Source organism: Trichechus manatus, unplaced genomic scaffold (assembly GCF_000243295.1).
Source record: "Trichechus manatus latirostris isolate Lorelei unplaced genomic scaffold, TriManLat1.0 scaffold00005, whole genome shotgun sequence".
Classification (NCBI taxonomy): domain Eukaryota; kingdom Metazoa; phylum Chordata; class Mammalia; order Sirenia; family Trichechidae; genus Trichechus; species Trichechus manatus.
This window is the reverse complement of record NW_004443941.1, coordinates 24802756-24827890: the sequence shown is the minus strand read 5'-3', so window position 1 is coordinate 24827890 and position 25135 is coordinate 24802756.

The following is a 25135-nucleotide window of genomic DNA, read 5'->3' as shown; positions in this document are numbered from 1 at the left end:
TGAACAAGTGTCATATAGGCACTAAGAAGTCCATGACAGGAAAAGTTCCTGAGGATAGCAGATATGGAATGCACTGTTACTGAATTGGGCTGGCAAAATTATGAAAGTAAATTCTCCATATTGACTTTGAGTAAGATCAATTTAAATGTAGCTTAAATGTTATACTTTCTGTCAAGAATTATACTCACCTATGCTTTTTAAAAAAAATTATTGTGTTTTAGGTGAAACTTTACAGCATAAATTAGTTTATCATTCAAAAATTTATACACAAATTGTTTTGTGACATTGGTTGCAATCGCTGCAAGGTGCTAGCGCTCTCCCTCTTTCCCTTTACACCCTGGGTTCTCCATGTCCACTCGTCCAGTTTTCCTGTCCCTTTCTGCCTTCTCATCTTTGCTTTTGGGCAGGTGTTGCCCATTTGATCTCGTATACTTGATTGAACTAAGCAGCACATTCCTCACGTGAGTTATTTGTTTTATAGGCCCGTCTAATCTTTGGCTGAAAGGTGGACTTTGGGAGTGGCTTCAGTTCTGAGTTAGCAGGGTGTCTTGGGGCCATAGTCTCAGAGGTTCCTCCAGTCTCTATCAGACCAGTAAGTCTGGTCTTTTTTTGGGAATTTGAATTTTGTTCTACATTTTTCTCCCACTCTGTCTGGGACCATCTATTGTGATCCCTGTCAGAGCAGTCAGTGGTGGTAGCTGGGCACCATCTAGTTCTTCTGGGCTCATGCTGGTGGAGGTTGTGGTTCATGTGGTCCATTAGTCCTTTGGACTGATGTTTTCCTTATGTCTTTGGTTTTCTTCAGTCTCCTTTGCTCTGAACGTGATGGGACCAACAGATGTATTTTAGATGGCCACTTGCAAGCTTTTAAGACCCCAGATGCTACTCATCACAGTAAGATGTAGAACATTTTCTTTATGAACTATGTTATGCCAATTGACCTAGATGTCCCCTGAGACCATGGTTCCCAGCCCTCAGCCCCAGCAACTGGGTCCCTCAAGGTGTTTGGATGTGTCTAGGAAGCTTCTATGGCTTTGCCTTGGTGAAGCTGTGCTGACTTCCCCTATATTGTGTATTGTCTTTCCTTTCACTAAAGTTAACACTTGTCTATTATCTAGTTAATGATTTCCCTTCCCCATCCCTCCCCTCCCTCATAACCATCAAAGATTTTTTTTCTGTATGTAAACCTTTTCTTGGGTTTTTATAATAGTGGTCTCATACAATATTTGCCCTTTGTGATTGACTTATTTCACTCAGCATAACGCCCTTCAGGTTCATCCATGTTGTGAGGTGTTTTGTGGATTCATCATTGTTCTTTACCATTGCATGGTATTCCATTGGGTGTATGTACCTGTCTTAGTCATCTAGTGCTGCTATAACAGAAATACCACAAGTGGATGGCTTCAACAAACAGAAATTTATTCTCTCACAGTCTAGTAGACTAGAAGTCCAAATTCAGGGTGCCAGCTCCAGGAGAAGGCTTTCTCTCTCTGTTGGTTCTGGAGGAAGGTCCTTGTCATCAATCTGCTTCTGGTCTAGGAGCTTCTCAGCGTGGGGACCCCGAGCCCAAAGGATGCGCTATGCTCCCGGTGCTTCTTTCTTGGTGGTATGAGGTCTCCATGTCTCTCTGCTCACCTCTGTCTTTTATATCTCAAAAAGAGACTGGCTCAAGACACAATCCAATCTTGTAGATTGAGGCCTGCCTCATTAACATAACTGCCACTAATCCCACCTCATCAACATCAGAGAGATAAGATTTACAATAGGAAAATCACATCAGATGACAAAATGGTGGACAATCACACAATACTGGGAATTATGGCCTAGACAAATTGATACACATATTTTTGGAGGACAGAATTCAATCCATAACAGTACCATAGTTTGTTTATCCATGCATCTGTTTATCCATTCAGGCTGTTTCCATCTATTTTGCTATCGTGAATAATGCTGCGGTGAACATGGGTGTGCACATGTCTGTTGGCGTGACAGTTCTTATTTCTCTAGGATATATTCCTAGGAGTGGGATTGATGGATCATATGGTATTTCTATTTCTAGCTTTTTAAGGATGTGCAATATTGTTTTCCACAGTGGTTGTACCATTTTGCATTCTTACCAGCAGTGCATAAGAGTTCCAATCTCCCTGCAACTTCTCCAAAATTTGTTATTTCCCACTTTTTTGATTTGTGCCAGTAACATCAAGGTGAGATGGTATCTCATTTTAGTTTTGATTTGCATTTCTTAATGGCTAACGATTTTGAGCATTTCCTCCTGTGTCTATTAGCTGCCTGAGTGTATTCTTTGAAGTGTCTGTTCATATCCTTTGCCCATTTTTAAATTAGATTATTTGTCTTTTTGTTATTGAGGTGTTGAAATATTCTATAGATTTTAGAGATTAGACCCTTGTCAGATACGTGGTTGTAGCTAAAACATTTTTGCCAGTCTGTAGGTTCTCTTTTTACTCTTATGGTGAAGTCTTTTGATGTGCATAAATGTTTAATTTTTAGGTGCTCCCAGTATATAGTTTATCTTCTGCTATTTATGTATTGTAAGTTATGGTTTGTATTGAATTTATACCATGTATTAGGGCCCTAAGCATTGACCCTATTTTTTATTCTATGATCTTTATAGTTTTTGGTTTTATATTTAGGTATTTGACCCATTTTGAGTTAATTTTTGTGTACAGTGTGTTATGGGTCCTGTTTCATTTTTTTACAGATGGATATCCAGTTTTGCCAGCACCATTTGCTAAAAAGACTGTCTTCTCCCCATTTAATGAACTTTGGCCCTTTGTCAAAGATCAGCTGACCATAGGTGGATGGATTTACATCTGAGTCACCCATGCTTTTTGATAAAAGACTCTATATTAGGAGGAGTGGAGTCCAGATGTATTCAGAGAGTGAATTCCCTGATTTGCCTCATTCTCAGAGTTCTTTCTAGCACATTAGCAGCTCTTGTCCTTTAAAAAAAAACAGCCTGTTAATCCTACTTCGGTGAGTGGCATCTGGGGTCTTAAAAGCTTGCAAGTGGCCATCTAAGATGCATCAATTGGTCCCAACCACCTGGAGTAAAGGAGAATGAAGAACACCAAAGACACGAGGAAAGTAGTAGCCCAAGAGACAGAAAAGGCCACATAAACCAGAGACTTCATCATCCTGAGACCAGAAGAACTAGATGGTGCCCGGCTACCATCAATGACTTACCCTGACAGGGAACACAACAGAGAGTCCCAGATGGAGCAGGAGAAAGGTGGGGTGCAGAACTCAAATTCTAGTAAAAAGACCAGACCTAATGGTCTGCGTGAGACTGGAGGAACCCCAGAAAGCGTTGCCCCTGGATTCTCTATCAGCCCAGGACTAAAACAATTTCTGAGGCCAACTCTTCAGACAGGGATTGGATGGGACTGTGGGATGTAAAGTGATACTCGTGAGGAGTGTGCCTCTTAGCTCAAGTAGGTACAAGAAACTAAACGGGCAGCTTCTGTCTGGAGGTGAGATGGGAAGGAGAGAGGGTTAGGAGCTGGTTGAATGGACATGGGGAATCAGGGGTGGAAAGGAGGAGTGTGCTGTCACAGTATGGGGAGAGCAATTAGAGTCACATAACAGTGTATGTATAAATTTTTGTATGGGAAAAAGTTTTTAATTTTTTTTTAAAAGACAAAATAAAAAATAAAAAGATTTCAGGAAAAACAAAAGACTGAACTCTGATCCTGTGTAACTTTGGAAGTTACAAAATTTGGTTTCTGAGTCTGAAGACTGAACTCCCTCACTGTTTAAAGAACAAAGCATGAAAAAAAAAACACTTTTCTAATTTGATCTTAAACAATTCTCTCCTCAGTGGCTACAGTGTGCAAATTCTATAATGACAAGATAAGACTCTGTACACCGAATCTCTTCAGCTGACACAAAACTAGAGAATTGAAGTAACCGTTCAGCTTATTTAGGCAAAGCAGTGGGGGTGGGGGAAGTGTTCTGATGGTAACAGCTCAGTAATATCAACCAATAAAAAATATTTTAAATTTGTTAAATATGTTACTCATTCACTCACAAACTTCTGAGGAAGCCTCTTATGAGTCGGAGAAACTGCTAATGTATGGTCACAATGATTTCTCTGTACTCTGATTTCTACAAGGATATTGGCATTTACTATGCAGTCTTCTACGATGGGTTTTCAGGGTAGAATAGTAAAAAGGTAACGGGCTCTTGGTTTAATAAAAAAAAAAAAAAGGCTGGTTAATTGAAAATGCTGAGAAAGGTTCAAATAAGCTTGCATCACTACCACATTAATCAGGAGACCAAGGCAGACAAAGATGAAACGAGAATAGATGTGAGCATGCGGCAACACCTACTACTGAACCACTGACAAATGTTGAAAGCCCTTCCGTGAGACACAGATGTTTGATGCGCCAAAATATTCTAACTGTTCGCTCTTCTACAATCATCCCCCGTGCAGTTACTTCTTACTTCCAACTTCTAACATGTTCACGATTTTCTAATGCAATTATTAGGTCCATTACTCTTTTTGGTGGGTGCATGTTGTTTTTGCCTGCCCTGCTGGCACAGTGATTAAGAGCTCAGCTGCTAACCAAAAGGTCAGCAGCTTGAATCCACCAGCTGCTCCTTGGAAACCCTATGGGGCAGTTCTACTCTGTCCAAAAGGTTGCTATGAATCAGAATTAACTCGAAGTCAATGGATTTTGGTTAGTATCCATTTAGGGAATAGCATCCAGATTTTCCCTTGAGGAATCAGTCATCCTTACTCTCAGTCCATATTTTGGGTGAGGCTGACTCCAAGTACCAGGTAATTGGTTCAGGAGTGCACGTGACCCAAACCTGCCCAGTGAAATTCAGTACTGGGAATTTTGTTTCTACTACTTAGAACAGAAGCTTGCTTTATATTGAGATTGCTACTGTAGAATAATATAAGTCCAGGGATGCTAGAAATCACTAGATAGAAAAAGCAGTCCTGAAAATAAGGCCAACACAGTGGAAAACAGATCCAAGCGGGGAAAAAAAAAAAATTCTACTACATCGTTTAGCCCAGATCCAGCCATGTCTGAAGACATGTCAGCAAATAAATTCCCTTTTTTGCTTAAGGCAAGTTTGAGTTGGTTTATAACTTTTGGAAACAAAAGAGTTCTGCCCCTTGAAAGTATTTCCATCATAAGGACATCTAAAATGTGTCCATTCAGTGTGTATTAAAAAAAAAAAAAAAGGAGCCCGGTGGCACAACCAAAAGGTTGGTGGTTCAGACACACCAGCGGCTCCATGGGAGGAAAGACCTGGCTGTCTGTTCTGTAAATATTAAAATCTAAAAAACCCACGGTCATGGAGTCGATTCTGACTCATAGTGTAGCAGCCCTAGTCTTTTTGTTTTTAATTTTTTATTGTGCGTTAGGTGAAAGTTTACACAGCAAATTAGTTTCCTATTTGATAGTTTGTATATAAAGTGTTCCATAACATTGGTTTCATTCCCCACAACGTGTCAGCACTCTCTCCATTTCTGTCCTAGGTTCCCTGTTTCCTTTTGCCCTGATTTTCTACCCCTTCCTGCCTTCTCATCTTTGTTTTTGGGCAAATGTCTCCTTTATCTTTGCTTTGGGGCAAATGTCACCCTTTCCATCTTGTATAATCGATTGTTCTAAGGAGCTTCTTCCTCTTGAGTGTTATCATTTATTTATGGGCTATGGTTTTACTGAAAAGTGGTCTCTGGGAATGGCTTCAAGTCCAGTTTAGAGGGGTGTCTTAGGGCCATAGTCTTGTGGGTTCCTCCAGTCTCTGTCAGACCAGTAAGTCTGGTCTTTTTTGTGAGTCTGATTTTTTGTTCTACAGTTTCTCTCCAGCTCTGTTCAGGACCCTCTGTTGTGATCCCAATCAGAGCAGTCGGTAATGGTAGCCAGGTACCATCTAGTTCTTCTTGTCTCAGGGTTGTATAGGCTGTGGTTCATGTGGTCTATTAATCTTTTGGACTATTTGCCCCCTTGAGTCTTTGGTGTCCTTCACTCTCCTTTCCTCCAGATGGTAAGAGACCAATAGATGTATCTTAGAAGTCCACTCGCAAGCTTTTAAGATCCCAGATGCTACTCATTAAAGTAGGATACAGAACTTTATGAACTATGTTGTACCAATTGACATAGGTGACACTGAGTCTATGGTCCCTCACCTTTGAGCCTAGGAACTTTGTCCCAAGAGTTGTTTGGTTATGACTAAGAAGTTGCCCTGACTGTGCCCCTTGTGTGCTTTATTGTCTATATTAATATATAAGCAGTACCTACAGTTATGTATGTAGAAATATCCACCACCAAACCTATATCTGCCGATGAGGCTGTAAATCTTTATGGAAGCAGACTGCCACATCTTTCTCCTGAGGAGCAGCTGGTGGGTTCAAACCACTGAACTTTCAGTTAGCAGATGAGCACTTTAACCACTGTGCCACCAGGGCTCCTCCTGTAAATATTCCAGCCTAGGAAACCCAAGGGCTAGTTTTACTCTGTCCTATAGGGTCACTATGAGTTGGAATCAACTTGATGGCAAACAAAAACAACAACAATCTGTATAAAAGAAAGAATGTGCTCAAGCCAGTTGTGGCTCCAGAATTTCTATAGAGGAAGAGCTTGCTGTTGTTAGGTGCTGTTGATTGGACTCATAGTGATCCCATGTAGCAGAGTAGAACTGCCCCATAGGATTTTCTAGGCTTTAAATGAGGATTATAGCCAAGAAATCCCTATGGGGCAGTTCTGTGTGGGGTCGCTATGAGTCAGAATTGATTCCATGGCACCTGACAACAACAATCTTTATGGAGGCAGAATGCCAGGTCTTTCTCCTGCAGAGCCGCTGAGTGGGTTCAAACCACCAACCTTTCAGTTAGCAGCCAAGTGCTTAACCATTGTGCCACCAGTGCGCCAGGAAGAACTTAGGTGCCACAATCAAGTCAGAACAGAGTGGAAGAGGGTCTTGTTTTGAAGCTGATTTACATAAAATTGGCAAAACATCTATTATTCATATCGAAGAATGAGAGAAACTAAAGCCCCCCAAGCCACTCCCTTGGTACCACTACTGACTCAAATTAAGTAAAGACCAAACAGGGTTTCCAGAGCATGACGGGGGTCTAATATAGATCTCACTATCAATGCGTACCAGAGGCAGAATGATATAGTGGAAAGTGCTTGGGGTTCAAACCCCAGCTCTACAATTTATCAGGTTAAATGACCTTGAACTAATGACTTAAATTCAGGGAAATCCAGCTTTCTCACTTATATAATGGAGAATGCTTTCACAGTTATTTGCGAGGATTAGACATAAATATTTAACTCACATGCCACTTATATGTGTACACATATACTATTCTTTGAATTTATAAAATATTTACCTTCCACCATAGCAATAATTGATTTAGGTAAGAATCAATAGATAGTAAAACAACTGGGTGAAAGTTTGTGGGGCAGCAGAAAGTGATGTTCTAGGATTAAAGAAGATCAAAAGAACAACTAAATGTAATGCATAATTCTGGATTGGCTCGTGGACCAAAAAGTAAGTTACTATAAAGGACATTATTGAGAAGATTGGTAAAATTTGAATATGTACTCTATATTAGATAATGGTATTTCCTAATATTGGATTTCTTGAATTTGATAATTGTACTGGAAATTATTTTTAGAATGGTGACTGGATGAAAGAGAAGGGAGCTGATGAGGCAGTTGACAAGAGAGAGGAACTTTGAGGGAAAAGAATCATTAAAACAAAAATCATAGTAAGCCAATCATAGAAATTGATTCAACTTTATTTAATATACAATTTGTAATATTTTGAATTAAAAAACAAACAAAACAAAACCCGTTGCCATCAAGTCAATTCCAACTTATAGCGACCCTATAAGGCACAGTAGCCCATAGGGTTTCCAAGGAGTGCCTGGTGGATTCGAACTGTCAACCTTTTGGTTAGCAGCCCAACGCTTAACCACTATATCACCAGGGTTTCCAACATTGTGAATGTGAAGTCAAAAATGTTCCAAAGAGGAAAGAACTTCCAAAGATTCTTATACCCTACCTTATTGACATTGTCATGGAAAAAGGCCAGAACAGAACTGATAAAAAACAATTTGTGGTCAGAAAGCATTGCATACAGCATTGTCTCAAAGAACCATTAAAATAATTACTGATTTACCCTAAAACATAACTCTAGTTGACCTTTGGAGCTTCTGTTTCTCGAAACTGCACATAGATAATTCTTCAAATGAGCACAATGCCCAACGCAAAATGTTTTTTACTATTAGATATTGTTTGACTTAAAGGTGACTTTTAGGAGACCAGTATCCTTTTTTTTTTAATTGTTCTTTAGGTGAAGGTTTACAGAACAAATAGTTTCTCATTAAACAGTCAGTACACATACTGTTTTATGACATTGGTTAACAACCTCACGACATGTCAACACTCTCCCTTCTCGACCTTGGGTTCCCTATTACCAGCTTTCTTGTCTCCTCCTGCCTTCTAGTCCTTGTCCCTGGGCTGGTATGCCTCATTAGTCTTATTTTTTTTTATGGGCCTGTCTAATCTTTGGCTGAGGGGTGAACCTCGGGAGTGACTTCATTACTGAGCTAAAAGAATGTCCGGGGGCCATAGTCTCGGGGTTTCTCCAGTCTCTGTCAGGCCAGTAAGTCTGATTTTTCTTTTGTGAGTTAGAATTTTGTTCTACATTTTTCTCCAGCTCCGTCTGAGACCCTCTGTTGTGATCCCTGAGGGGACCAGTATTCTTGAGGCTCGAGGTCCAAAGATCATCTTGGGCGATAGCATAGGTATTTAACCCCAACCTCCGTGGAACCAAGAAATCTGGATTTCACAAGAATTAAAACTCTGTTTCTCAGAAGAATATTACTTTTAAAAGTTTTAAGTTGCTCCTGAATGTTGTGGGATTTCACTTCTTTTCCATCTCTCCACAAGCCTTCAGTAGAGTATCTATTTCTTACTTACGCATTGTGGAGTGGGATCTGTGGCTCCAAGCAGAGGCTGCCAGAGGGGGAATCAGCCCCATGATGAGTCATATTTTACCCTGAGCTTGAGTGATCACTGTATTTTACTTCTAAAAATTCCTTCAAAAGTATTTAAGGCAAACAAAAGTTACGAAGAACTATATGATGAACCCCCATGTACCTATTTCAAAACCAAAAAAACAAACCCGTTGCCATCTAGTTGATTCCAACTCACAGCGAACCTATAGGACAGAGTAGAACTGCCACATAAGGTTTCCAAGGAGTGGCTGGTGGATTCAAACTGCCAACCTTTTGGTTAGTAGCTGAGCTCTCAACCACTGCGCTACCAGGGCTCCATGTACCTATTACCGTACTTCAAAAGTGAAACCATACCTAAGTAACCTTCTCTGATTCATCCCCCTCCCTCCTCTGCAGAGGAGACCATATCTTTAATTGGTATTTATCACTCCCATGCATTTCTCTGTATTTTTACTGCATGCATATTTATCCCTATATAAAATTTCATGTTGTTTTTCCAGTTTTAAAATTTGATGTAAATGATATATATGTACCCTTCTGCCACTACATTTCTTCTGCTTAGTATTATAACTGACATTCATGCCTGAGGATGTCTGCATTCATTTTCCTGTGATGTCATATTCCATTGCATGGATATACCGTAATTTATTTATCCATTCTTCCATTGCTGGAACTTTAGGTTTTTTCCAAATTTTTGTTCTTACACATAATACTGCTATAGATATTCTTATGCACATATGAAAAGATCATTGGAATGGAATTGCTGAGTAATGAGTTATTGCTGGGTTATGTGCAATTTGACTTTACTAGATATTGATAACATGTCCTCCACGTTGGTTCTACCAGTTGAGACTTCCAACCAGCTGTGGATGAGAGATGCTTCACACCCTTACCAGCAATCAATCATTCATTCAACAAATGTTTATTAGCAACCTACTATGGGTTTGACACTGTTCTAGGTGCTGAGATACCCACTGTCTTGAAGCATTCATTCTCTTTGTCAGGAGACATATAATAACAAATAAACAAATGAACATATCATAGGTCCAGAGGTAATGAGTGTCACCTTTCCAGGAGAAAAGTGGATACTGAGGACTAGCCCTTATCCTTGGGCCCTTCTTTACCTACAGTAAGTGAACATAATGCCCTCATGGGCCCAACATGACCTAATTCCAGAAACTGATGGTTTTAAAACTTATAATTATCTTAAAAATTAGAAGAACATTTTACATTGGTGTAATGTGTTACTTTGAGGACTAAGGTGTGCCTGACCCAAGCCATGGCATTTTCAATTACCTCATATGCTTGCAAAAGCTGGACAATGAATAAGAAAGACTGAAGAAGAATTGATGCCTTTGAATTATGGTGTTGGTGAAGAATATTGAATATACCATGGACTGCCAGAAGAAGGAATAAATCTGAAGAAGTCCAGCCAGAATGCTCCTTAGAAGCAAGGATGGCAAACTTTCATCTCACGTAATTTGGACATGTAATCGGGGGGACCATTCCCTGGAGAAGGACATCATGCTTGGTAAAGTAGAGGGTCAGCAAAAAAGAGGAAAACCCTAAACGAGACGGACTGACATTTTAGCTGCAATAATGGGCTCAAACATAGCAATGATTGTGAGGATTGCGCAGGACCAGGCAGTGTTTCGTTCTGTTGTACACAGAGTCGCTATGAGTCGGAACCAACTCAACGACACCTAACAACAACGTGTTAGAATTTACAGAGGACTTTGGAATCCATGTTCTCAGCTGATGATCACAATACTAGGCAACATACAAGGAAGTGCTTAAGTGCCCCATCTCTGCAGTCAAGCTGTCCAGATCAAATCTTGGTTTCACGACCTACTAACCATGTGAACTTTGGCAAGTTACTTAACCTGAGCCTCAGATAACAATGCTGACTCATGGGAGTGATGTAGGTGTTGAATGAGATAATGAGTATAGCATGTTTATCATGGTGCCCAGTAAATTTTTAGCACTTTATATTTACTAGCAATCGATTAGTAATATTTGGATGTGCCAATCATGTGATATTATTCCCATTTAATAGATGAGGAAAGTGAGGCTCAGAGTAGTTGAATAAACTGCCCAGCCAGTGAGTACTGGTACCTCTTGAAACAAATTCTTCTGATAACAGAGCCAATTCTACTTCCACTGTAACGTTGTTTGTACATAAGAATGTATCATGTATCTATCCCACAATTATTTATGGGATATCTAATATGTAAGGAGCCCTGATGGTGCAATGGTTAAGTGCTCGGCTGCTAACCAAAAGGTCAGTGGTTTGAACCCACCAGTAGCTCCTCAGGAGAAATGACCTGGCAATCTGCTCCCATAAAGATTACAGCGTACTGACAAGTATCATAATAGAAGGTTCCAGGCAGAGCTGGATGAAAATGTAGAACAAAATTCTAACTTACAAAAAAGAAAAAAAAAAGACCAGACTTACTTGTCTGACAGAGACTAGAGAAACCCCGAGAGTATGGCCCCTGAACACCCTTATAGTTCAGTAATAAAGTCACTCCTGAGGTTCACCCTTCCGCCAAAGATTAGATAGGCCCACAAAACAAAACAAGACTAAATGGGCACACCAGCCCGGGGGCAAGGACAAGAAGCCAGGAGGGGACAGGAAAGCTGGTAATGAGGAAACCAAAGTCGAGAAAGGGAAGAGTGTTGAGTTTGTTGTCACAAAACAATGTGTGTATTAATTGTTTAATCAGAAACTTGTTTGCTCTGTAAACCTTCATCTAAAGTACAATAAAAAAAATTTTAAAAAAGAAAGAAAGAAGTAAGATGAGTGATACCACAACAGAATCAAATGAAAAAAAAAAAATCATGAGAGAGTGTAGACATGGAGGCCACCTTGTTTGGGGACTGACTGGACCTAAAAAGAGGCAGAAAGGAAGGAAAGCTAGATGAGGCCAGATTTCTGACTTTTTTTTGGTATCTGGGAAGTTATTTATACTGCTGCTGTTCTCCAATATAAAGGAAAGACAATTTGGGGAGAGTGAGATTAGGTTAGTTCAAGTCATGCAGAATTAGAGTTTTTTTGGATGTCCAAATGGATAAGTTCAAGACAGTTGTATACGTCAGTTTACGGTGTGGGGGTGAAGTCAAGTTTTCTGAAGAGAGATATTTGGTAATCGTGGTATATAAAACATAAGTGACACTATTAAAGTGGATGAGTTTGTTCAGGAAAATGCTTCATAAGAAGGAATAAATATTGGTGATAGAAATTGCGGTAATAGACATAAAACTGTGGCCATTCTTTTTTTTAAACTACTGGACTTCTTTAGAAATTTAATAGCTTAAACAGGTTGAACGCAGTGCATTTCAAAATTTTCATAATTCGCTGGGTAAGTCAGCACAGCTTGCATAAGGAAAGGTCATGGAAGCTCCATAGACATATCCAACTACTTGAGGGACTGAATTGCTTGGCGGAGGGCTGTGGGGACCGTGGTCTTGGGTAACACCTAGTTCAATTGGCATAATACAGTTTATATAGAAAATGTTCTACATTCTACCTTGGTGAGTAGCGTCTGGGGTCTTAAAAGCCTGTGAGCAGCCATCTAAGATATTCCACTGGTCTCACCCCTTCAGGAGCAAGGGAGAATGAAGAAAACAAGATACAAGGAAAAGATTAGTCCAGAGGACTTATGGACCACAATTACCACGGCCTCCACAGACTGAGTCCAGTACAACTAGATGGTGCCCGTCTACCAACACTGACTGCTCTGAGGGGGATCACAACAAAGGGTCCCAGACAGAGCTGGAGAAAAATGTAGAACGAAATTCTAACTCACAAAAAAAGACCAGACTTACTGGCTTGACAGAGACTGGAGAAACCTCGAGAGTATGGGCCCCGGATACCCTTTTAGTTCAGTAATGAAGTCACTCCCAAGGTTCACCCTTCAGCCAAAGATTAGACAGGCCCATAAAACAAAATGAGAGTAATGGGGCACAACAGCCCAGGGACAGGGACTAGAAGGCCGGAGGGGATAGGAAAACTGGTAATAGGGAATCCAAGGTTGAGAAGGGACAGTGCTGACATGTCATGGGGTTGTTAACCATTGTCATAAAACAATATGTGTACTAACTGTTTAATGAAAAACTATTTGTTCTGTAAACCTTCATCTAAAGTACAATAAAAAAAAGATTTATTCAACTCGAAAAAAAAATGTTCACAATTTGACGTTTCTATAGAAAACATAATTTTTTTCTCTTTTACTCAATAAAGCTTGTCATAGCAAACAAAAAACAAAAAAAAAAGATTACAACCTAGGAAACCGTATGGGACAGTTCTACTCTGTCCTGTAGGGTCACTGTGAGTTGCAATCGACTCGAAGGCACACAACAACAACAAACCAAATCCAATACGTTCCAGTCACTGTCCTTAGTGCTAGGGAATTGTAATATAATCCTAATATGGCTGGTCATTTTTGGGCAAAACTATGATCACAACTACCTTGAGCCCAGTCCCAGTACTTTGTCTCACCCAGCATTTGCTGGTAATGTATTGTGAAGATTTTAATGAAGTTTTATGAAGGATAGGGATGAGGATTACATCACATTAGACTGTAAGCTCCTGGAGGGCAGGGATCATGTTTCACTTATCACTGTACAACCAGCACCTAGCACAGCACCTGGCACATGCTCATTGAGTATCTGATGAATGAACAGCATGCCATACAACAAAACTTAATCCATTTTCCTCAAAAACCTCTCACATGCCCGCCATGATTCTTTCCTCAGAAGCCTTTCCAAAATTGTTGATGAAATAGAGGTGAATTGAACTGTGAAGAATTCTACTTCTCATGAACTTAATGGAATTCTCACAGGAATTCCTGACTCCCAGAGACAGGTAGTTTTCATTTGAAACTACCAAGTAAGTATAGTAATGCTTAGGTTACAAAAAATATGTAAGCCACAATTTTACTCAGGAAGCCAATCGTTTGAGTAAACAACAATGACAAAAACGTACTCATGGAAAGATAAGGAATGATCCAAGATAGTAGATTTGTTGTTGTTGTTAGGTGCTGATTCCGATACTGAGTGCCAAACAAAGAGAAACTGACAGGAATCACTAGTCCAGCAAAGAGAATGGGAAAGAGAACAGGAGGGTGGTGATGTATCAACCTGACTGGAGAATCCATCCCAGGTCTCTGTATAGACAAACTGTGAGGTATTGTGAATTGATTTTATTATTATGTCTCAAGAGAGTTTCCTCTGCATAGCAGCCTATTAATAGTGTAGGCTTCATAGCCATCTTCATTAGCCCAGAATCTAACAGGTGTCAGGTACGACACGCCCGTTTCTGTGAAGAATGAGGAGGGTGGCGCAGAGTCCTAGGGCTCAGACTTTGTCATACCCGGCTCCCCAAGCACTCAGCTTTGGGGACTAACGTCCAGCTGAGAAGGAAAGAGCTTATTCTTCACCATCCAGCCTGACACCTGTTGAATGTGTTGAAAGAAAAAAAAATTAGCATTCTTACCACTAAGCCTCCATTCTCCATTACAAAGCAGGGGAATATCTGATAGCAAAGGAAAAAGAGAGCTTGCAACAGGGTTCAGTGAAGCACGATGTATAACAACACAAAGACCAAAACAAGTCAAATTACAGAGTGCACCACACTCATACAATAACCGATAAGCACTCTTGCGTGCTGCTTCATCAGAAATTCTCATAAACTCTGCAGAGCTCATCAGCCCACTTAACATTTGTGGCTGATTCATACACGAATCTAGTTGAAAGAAAAAAACACCCACTTTAAGTAATTCATCTTTTACATAAATGTCAGAGTCCATACTCCGTTTACCTCATAACCTCACCCTCAGTCACTGTCCTAAATAAATAAATAAAGACCTCCTAGAATTTGACAATGCTTCATTTTCAAGATTACTACCTTGTTTCTGACCCAATCCAACCTTGCATTTTATTTTCCCCTAGATGTAAGCTTCTTCTTCTTTTTTTAAGTGCACAAATATTCCCTTAAAATATCACTGTGAGACTAGGAAAATGGGATATTCTGGTAAGAAAAATCAAAGTGTGTACCTGACAGCTGATTGAAGCACAAGGTAGGGGACCATAGGTTAAACACTTCAAAGTGAAAGGAAAATGAAATAAAAAACTGTGCTCCTTACATCTTAGAGAGACTTCATGGTATGTTTCATTTCCTACCAAGCTGAGCAACAAGACCTCCCTTAGCAATACTTGGCATTGGCCACTCAAATGCATTTATTTCTCTCTTGGACAGCATGAGCTTAGCAGAACATTGAGACCTGGTGACTGAGAAGAAAATGCAGTCCTCCTGCTCAGAGAAGAGATTCTAAGACATCTTTGCTAGTACAGCATTGCCAGAAGGGCTCATGTATGAATCAGCCGCAAATGTTAAGTGGGCTGATGAGCTCTGCAGAGTTTATGAGACTTTCTGATGAAGCAGCACAAAAGAGTGCTTATTGGTTATTGTATGAGTGTGGTGCAGTCTGCAATTTGACTTGTTTTGGTCTTTGTGTTATTATATGCCGTGCTTCACTAAACTCTGTTGCAAGCTCTCTTTTTACTTTGCTATCAGAAATTCCCCTGCTTTGTAATGGAGAATGGGGGCTTTGTGGCAAGAATGCTAAGTATTTCTTCAAACTACACAGGCAGAAAAGGCTGAGAGACAGTTATTATGTTTTATTAGTATCTGATTCCAGGAACATGATCCCAGTTCCCCTAATTTCCTAATCATAGATATATTTCAGCACTAACCACAGTCTAGTTGGGCACCCTATGAAATACCTAGGAACCAAGCCAAACATAGTGTCAAGCAAAAATGGGCTGATTATGCAAATGGGTTGAGTAAAATATGTCTTTAGGTTCCCAGCACCCTTCTCCTTTCTAGGCCCAGAGCTCCTTTAGAGTTACCAGATTTAGCAAAGAAATACTAGCAATCCTATTAGTAGTTTTGTCTTAGTCTTTTATCCTCAGAACCTCTTTTGGAGAAAAATCAAAGTTTGGTCCCAGACAACCTACATTAGAATGACCTGGGAACCTGTGAAAAAATGCAGATTCCTGAGTCTCACCCTGGACTCACAGAATCAGAAATTCCAGATGGTCCTGTGAATAGGCATTTTTTAAAAATCTCCTCAGATAATTCTGAGGCACACTAAAGCATGACAACAATTTAATGACCTTAGTGCCTTTCCTCTTCTGGGAGTACACACTTAAAGCCTTCTTCCTAATGGTGGAAAAGGAGATAATAAAGGTACAGTACCTGGCATTTACAAGGACCTCAATATATATTTGTTCCCTTGGTCTCTTCTTAAGTGAACTTTGGACTTCAGGAACAAGGTTCCTTCACAGTCATCTGATGAAAAGAAAGTCAAAGTCTGCCTCCAATCACTTTCATATAACTAGGGCATAATCTATCTATGAAGGAGTCCTGGTGGCACAACAGTTAAGCCCTCAGCTGCTAACCAAAAGGTTGGTAGTTCTAACTCACCCAGAGGCTCTATGGGAAAAAGACCTGGGATACGCTCCTGTAAAGATTACAGCCAAGAAAACCCAATGGAGCAGCTCTACTGTCACATGGGGTTGCTATGAGCCAGAACCCACCTGATAGCACCCAACAACAACAACAACAATCTATCTACAAGGTCTCTTGCATGGCACAAACCATTTTCTCTCGTCTGCTAACCTAAAGGTTGGTGATTTGAGCCCATTTAGTGATGCCTTGGAAGAAAGCCCTGGCGATCTGCTACTGTAAAGATTGTTGTTGTTGATGGGTGCCATAGAGTCAATTCCAACTCTTAGCGACCTTCTGTATAACAGAACCAAATGTTGCCTGGTCTCCCGCCAAAAAAGAGCAGAAGTGGCCAATACTAATCTCAGATAAAATAGACTTTAAGGCAAAATCTACCATAAAAGGTAAGGAGGGACATTATACAATGATTAAAGGGACAATCCACCATGAAGACATAACCATAATAAATATCTATGCACTCAACAACAGGTCTCCAAAATACGTAAAACAAAATCCAACAGCACTGAAAAGAGAAATAGACAGTTCCACAATAATAGTGGGAGATTTCAACATACCATTCTTGGTAAAGGACAGAACATCTAGAAAGAAACTCAACAAAGATACAGAAGATCTAACAGCCACAATCAGCCAACTTGACCTCATAGACATATGTAGAACACTCCACCCAACAGCAGCAAAGTACACATTCTTTTCCAATGCACACAGAACATTGTCCAGAATAGATCACATCTTAGGCCACAAAACAACCCTCAACAAATCCAAAACATTGAGATAATACAAAGTGTCCACTCTGATCACAATATCATAAAAGTAGAAATTAACAGCAGGAAGAGCAAGAGAAAAAAATAAAAAAATATGGAAACTGAATAACACCATGCTTAAAAATCACTGGGTAATAGAAGAAATCAAAATTGGAATAAAAAAATTCCTAGAATCAAATAAGAATGAAAACACTTCATACCAAAACCTTTGGAACACAGCAAAGGCAGTGCTCAGAGGTCGATTTATAGCAATAGATGCACACATCAAAAAAGAATAAAGGGACAAAATCAAAACATTAGCACTACAACTCGAACAAATAGAAGGAGAACAGCAAAAGAAGGCCACAGCCACACCAGAAAAAGGAAATAATAAAGATCAGAGCAGAAATAAATGAAAGAGAGAATAGAAAAACAACAGAAAGAACCAACAAACCAAAAGTTGGTTCTTTGAAATGATCAACAAAATTGACAAACCCTCAGCCAACTTGACAAAAGAAAACAGAAGAGGAAGCAAATAACTCCCCCCCAAAAAAATGAAATCAGGGGATGCTACAATAGAACCAACTGAAATAAAAAGGATTAAGACAAGAGTATTGAAAAACTGTACTCCAACAAATCTGAAAACCTAGAGGAAGTGGAAAATTTTCTAGAAACATTTTACCTACCTGTAAAAATAGTGTAGGGGCAGTGTCTGACCTCCTCCAACCCCACAAGGGGGAGGGAGAACCAAGATCAACAGTGCAAGGCTGACTCCCATGAGGCAGAGGCCAGACAAGCCTCCTCTCTCCATCATCTTTACTAATTCTAACATCAACCGTCCCTCAGCAGCACTCTCTATTTCTCTACTGGGTTAAATAATTCATTCCAATGGCCACCTAGAACTCAAAGGCCATACTCACGATTATGGGGCTTATTATAAGGGAAGTAATGGTTACAATTCAGGCTCAGGAACACTCAGGATACAGTTCTTTCATCAGGAAAGTCTCTTCCCAGCTATGCTCACAGTCACACCTCTCCCTGGCCCTAGGCCTCTCCCAAAGGCATTCAGCTTTCTCTCTGTGTGGGCTGGGAAGCCCAGCGCTGTCTCCTACTGCCACGTCTCTGGTGCCAGGTCCCTCCAGCCACTGCTTCTCACCATCTCCAGGGTTACAGCTTGCTATCTCTCCTGGTCTCCTGCTTCCAGGAGCTTTTTAGTGCAGGGATCCCATGTCCAACGTATGCACTCTCTGCTCCTAGCTGTTCTTCCTTGGTGGTGGTGGGATTCTCCTCTCTGCTCTGGAATTGGCTCTCTTTTAAGGCAAAACTGACCAATCCCCTTGGTGGGCTACAACCACCCTATCACACAGTCCTGCCCAATCACCTGGGTGGGAGCCACAAGACCATGGCTAGAAAGTCCACACGAATGTAATCAATCACGCTGAACTACCTAAACTAACAAAAACTGAGGTAGAAAATCTGAACAGACCCCTAACAAAAGAAGAGTTGGAAAAGGTAATTAAAAAAAAATTCCCAAGGGAAAAGAAAAAAGTCCTGGCCCCCAGACACCCTTTTAGCTCAGTAATGAAGTCATTCCCAAGGTTCACCCTTCAGCCAAAGATTAGACAGGCCCATAAAACAAAATGAAGACTAATGGGGCACAACAGCCCAGGGACAAGGACTAGAAGGCAGGAGGGGACAGGAAAGCTGGTAATGGGGAACCTAAGGTTAAGAAGGGAGAGCGTTGACATGTCGTGAGGTTGTTAATCAATGTCATAAAACAGTATATGTACTAACTGCTTAATAAGAAACTATTTGTTCTGTAAACTTTCATCTAAAGTACAATAAAAAATTTTTTAAAAAAATTATAAAGGACATATCAAAAAAAAGTCCAGGCCCACATAGTTTCATTTGAGAATTCTACCAAACATTCAGAAAAGAGCTCACACCAGTACTACTCAAACTATTTTAGAACATAGAAAAGGAAGAGATAATTCAGAATTCATTCTATGAAGCCAGCACAACCCTTATACCAAAACCAGGCGAAGACACCACAAGAAAAGAAAGTCACAGACCAATATCTCTCATAAATATAGTTGCAAAAGTTCTCAACAAAATCCTAGCCAATAGAATTCAGCATCTTATATGTGAAAAAAAGTCATACACCACAACCAAGTGGGACTCATACCAGGTATACAAGGATGGTTCTACATTAGAAAATCAATCAAGTAATCCACCACATAAATAAAACAAAAGAATCGCATGATCATCTCAATTGATGCAGAAAAAGCATTTGATAAAGTCCAACACCCATTCCTGATAAAAACTCTCAATAAGATAGGAATAGAAGGAAAATTCGTCAACATAATAAAGGGCATTTATACAAAACCAACAGCCAACATCATCCTCAGCTGAGAGAGGTGGAAAGAATTCCCCCTGAGAATGGGTAAAACAAGGATGCTCTTTATCAATCACTCCTATTTAACACTGTGTTGGAATCCTAGCTAGAGCAATAAGGCAAGAAAAAGATATAAAGGGCATCAAAATTGGTAAGGAAGAAGTAAAACTACCCCTACTCTCAGATGATATGATACATACTATACATAGAGAACCCTAAAGACTCCACAAGAAAACTACTGGAACTAATAGAAAGATTCAGGAGAGTAGCAGGATACAAGACAAACGTACAAAAATCAGTTGGATTGCTGTACACCAATAATGAGAACTATGAAAAGGAAATCAGGAAAGCAATACGGGTTCCAACTCATAGCCACGCTATACACAACAGAACAAAACACTGCCCAGTCCTACGCCATCCTCACAATCACTTTTATGCTTGAGCCGACTGTTGCAGCTACTTTGTCAATCCGTCTTGTCTACAGCTTTCCTCTTTTTCACTGACCCTCTACTCTACCAAGCATGAAGTCCTTCTCCAGGGGCTGATTCCTCCTCATAACATGTCCAAAGTATGTGAGATGAAGTCTTGCCATCCTTGCTTCTAAGGAGCATTCTGGCTGTACTTCCTCCAAAACAGATCTGTTTGTTCTTCTGGCAGTCCGTGGTATATTCAATATTCTTTTCAACACCATAATTCAAAGGCATCAATTCTTCTTCAGCCTTCTTTATTTTTGTCCAGCTTTCGCATGCATATAAGGCAACTGAAACCCTCATGACCTGAGTCAGGAGCACCTTAGTCCTTAAAGTTATATCTTTGCTTTAAAGAGGTCTTTTGCAGCAGATTTTTCTAATGCAATGTGTTGTTTGGTTGCTTTATTGCTGCTTGATTGTGGATCCAAGTAAAATGAAATGCTTGACAAATTCAATCTTTTCTCCGTTTATCATGATGTTACTCACTGGTCCAGTTGTGAAGATTTTTGTTTTCTTTATGTTGAGGTGCAATTCATAGTGAAGGCTGTGGTCTTTGACCTTCATTAGTAAGTGCTTCAAGTCCTCTTCACTTTCAGCAAACAAGGTTGCATCATCTGCATACTGCAGGTTGTTAATGAGTCTTCCTCCAATCCTTACACTTTGTTCTTCTTCATATAGTCCAGTTTCTCAGATTATTTGCTGAGCATAAAGATTAAATAAGTATGGTGAAAGGATACAAACCTAATGCACACCTTTCCTGATTTTAAACTATGCAGTATTCCCTTGTTCTGTTCAAACGACTGCCTCTTGGTCTATGTAAAGGTTTCCCATGAGCACAATTAAGTGTTCTGGAATTCCCATTCTTACCTATAGTTTGTTATGATTCACACGGTTGAATGCCTTCACATAGTCAATATAATACAGGTAAACATCTTTCTGGTATTCTCTGATTTCAGTCAAGGCCCATCTGACATCAGCAATGATACACTTATTCCATATCCTCTTCTGAATCCGATTTGAATTTCTGGCAGTTCCCTGTCAATGTACTGCTGCAACCACTTTTGAATGATCTTCAGCAAAATTTTACTTGCTTGTGACATTAATGATATTGTTTGATAATTTCCGCATTCTGTTGGAGCACCTTTCTTTGGAATGGGCACAAATATGGATTTCTTCCAGTCGGTTGGCCAGATAGCTGTCTTTCAAATTTCTTGGCATAGACAAGTGAGCATTTCCAGCACTGCATCTGTTTTGTTGAAACATCTCAATTGGTATTCCGTCAATTTCTGGAGCCTTGTTTTTCGTCAATGCTTTTGGTGCAGCTTGGACTTATTCCTTCAGAACCATTGGTTCTTGATCATATGTTACCTCCTGAAATGTCTAAATGTCAACCAATTCTTTTTGGTATCGTGATTCTGTGTATTCTTTCCATCTTGTTTTGATGCTTCCTGTGTTGTTTAATATTTTCTCCATAGAATCCTTCAATATTGCAACTCTAGGCTTGAATTTTCTCTTCATTTCTTTCAATTTAAGCAATGCTGAGCATGTTCTTCCCTTTTGGGTTTCAAAAAAAAAACTTAGGAATAAATCTAACCAGGGACTTAAAAGACCTATACAAAGAAAACTACAAAACACTACTGCAAGAGACCAAGATAAATGGAAAAACATATATGCTCATGGATAGGAAGACCCAACATTGCGAAAATGACAATTCTACCCAAAGTGATCTACATATATTATGCAATCCCTATCCAAATACCAACAGCATTCTTTAATGAGATGGAAAAACTTACCATTAACTTTTCATGGAAAGGAAAGAGGCCTCGGAAAAGTAAAGCATTATTGAAAAAGAAGAACAAAGTAGGAAGCCTCACACTACCTGACCTTAGAACCTACTATACAGCTACGATAGTGAAAACAGCCTGGTAATGATACTGGCAGACACGGTGACCAATGGAATAGAATCGAGAACCCAGATGTAAATCCATCCGCCTACAGTCACCTAATCTTTGACAAAGGCCCAAAGTCCATTAAACGGGGAAATGACAGTCTTTTTAACAAATGGTGCTGGCAAAACTAGATGTCCATCTCTAAACAAAATGAAACAAGACCCACACCTCACACCATATACAGAAACTAGCTCAAAATGGATCAAGACCTAAATAGAAAACTAAAAACTATAAAGATCATGGAAGAAAAAAATAGGGTCAATGCTAGAGGTCCTAATATATGGCATAAATAGGCTACAAACCATAACTAACAATATACAAACACCAGGAGACAAACTAGATAACTGGGATCTTCTAAAAATTAAACACTTATGCTCATCAAAATACTTCACCAAAAGAGTAAAAAGAGAACCTACAGACTGGGAAAAAATTGGGGGCTATCACATATCTGACAAAGGTCTAATCCCTAAAATCTATAGCAAAATCCAACACCTCTGCAACAAAAAGACAAACAATGCATGTAAAAAATGGACAAAGGATATGAACAGACACTTCACCAAAGAAGACATTCAGGCAGCTAACAGACACATGAAGAAATGCCCGCAATCACTAGCCATTACAGAAATGCAAATCAAAACTACAATGAGATAACATCTCACCCTGACATTATTGGCATGAATCAAAAGAACAGAAAATAACAAGTGTTCGAGAGATTGCAGGGAGATTGGAACTCTTATGCACTGCTGGTAGGAATATAAAATGGTACAACCACTATGGAAAACGATATAGCACCTCCTTAAAAAGCTAGAAATAGAAATATCATATAATCCAGCAATCCCACTCCTAGGAATATATCCTAGAGAAATAAGATCCGTCACGTGAATAGACATATGCACACCCATGTTCACTGCAGCATTGTCCACAATAGCAAAAAGATGGAAACAACCGAAGTGTCCATCAACAGATGAATGGATAAACAAACTGTGATACATGCACACAGTGGAATACTACACATTGATAAAGAACGATAATGAATCTGCAAAACATTTCACAATATGGATGAGTCTGTAAGGGATTATGCTGAGTGAAATAAGTCAATTACAAAAGGACAAATACTGTATGAGACCACTATTACAAAAACTGAAGGAAAGGTTTACACACAGAAAGAAACAATCTGGATGATTATGAGCGAGAGGAGTGGTGGGGAGGAAAAAACACTAACTAGATTGTAGATAAGTGGTAACTTTGGTGAAGGGAAAGACATAGAAGCTTCACAGACACACCCAAACTCCCTGAGTGACCGAGTGGCTGGGCTTTAGGGCTGGGGACCATGATCTTGGGGGACATCTAGCTCAGTTGGCATAAAATAGCGGGTCTCAAAAGCCTGTGAGCAGCCATGTAAGATACATTTACTGGTCCCACCTCTTCTGACACAAAGGAGAATGAAGAAAATCAAAAACGCAAAGAAAATATCAGTCCAGAGTATACTAATGGACCCCATGAACCACAGCATCCACCATCCTGAACCCAGAAGAACTAGATGGTGTCCGGCTACCACCACCGACCGCTCTGACAAGGATCACAATAGAGGGTAGTGAATACAGAGGTAAAAAAAAATGTAGGACAAAATTCAAATTCACAAAAAAAACCAGAGTTATTGGTCTGATGGAGACTGGAGAAACCTCGAGAGCATGGCCCCTGGACACCCTTGTAACTCAGTACTGAAGTCATTCCCGAAGTTCACCCTTCAGCCAAAGATTATATAAGTCTATAAAACAAACAATAATACATGTGAGGAATGTGCTTCCTAGTTCAATCATGTATATGAGACTAAAGGGACACACCAGCCCAAAAGCAAAGACAAAAAGGCAGGAAGGGACAGGAAAACTGGACAAATGGAAATGGGTAACCTGGGTAGAGAAGGGGGGAGTGTTGACACATTGCAGGGTTGGCAACCAATGTCACAAAACTATTTGTGTATTAATTGTTTAATGAAAAACTAATTTGCTTTGTAAACTTTCACCTAAAGCACACACACACAGAGACACACAGACACACAGACACACACACACACACACACACAACTCTATGGAGCCTTTCTGTTTTGTAACTCATGGGGTCACCATAATTTGGAATCTACGAGACAGCAACGAGTTTGGTTTAATCTATCCACAGGGGCTCCAGCAGAAACGTGCCTACGGCTTCAACAGTGGGACAAACAGACTGGATCTTCAGTCAGCCTGTACAAGAAGTCTGCAATGATTACCCCTTGTCTAAACTACAGTAGTACTTCTTTCTCCTCTGTATCAAAGAATTAAATTAAAACCAGAATTCTCCCCACGATTCGTCTCACTTGTCCCTAATTCAGCTCTCTGTATTTTTAGTACTTTGTCTGATAGTCAGCCACCAACATTAATAGAGAGCTCAGTGTGTGTTAAGAACCATGTGCCACAGCTACCACAGCCTCCACCAGACTGAGTCCAGCACAACTAGATGGTGCCTGGCTACCGCCACTGACTGCTCTGACAGGGTTCACAATAAAGTGTCCCAGACAGAGCTGAAGAAAATGTAGAACAAAATTCTAACTCACAAAAAAAGACTAGACTTACTGGTCTGACAGAGATTGGAGAAAACGGAGACTGGAGAGTATGGCCCCGAACATCCTTTTATCTCAGTATGGAAATCACTCCTGAGGTTCACCCTTCAGCCAAAGATTGTTGTTGTGCCATCAAGTCAGTTCCAACTCATAGCGACCCTAAATACAACAGAACGAAACACTGCCCTGTCCTATGCCATCCTCACAATCGTTGTTATGCTTGAGCCCATTGTTGCAGTCACTGTGTCAATCCAACTCGTTGAGGATGTTCCTTTTCTTTACTAACTGTCTACTTTACCAAGCATGATGTCCTTCTCCAGGGACTGATCCCTGTTGATCACAGGTCCAAAGTATGTGAGACATAGTCTTGCCATCCTTGCTTCTAAGGAGCATTCTGGTTGTACTTCTTCCAAGACAGATTTGTTCGTTCTTTTGGCAGTCCATGGTATA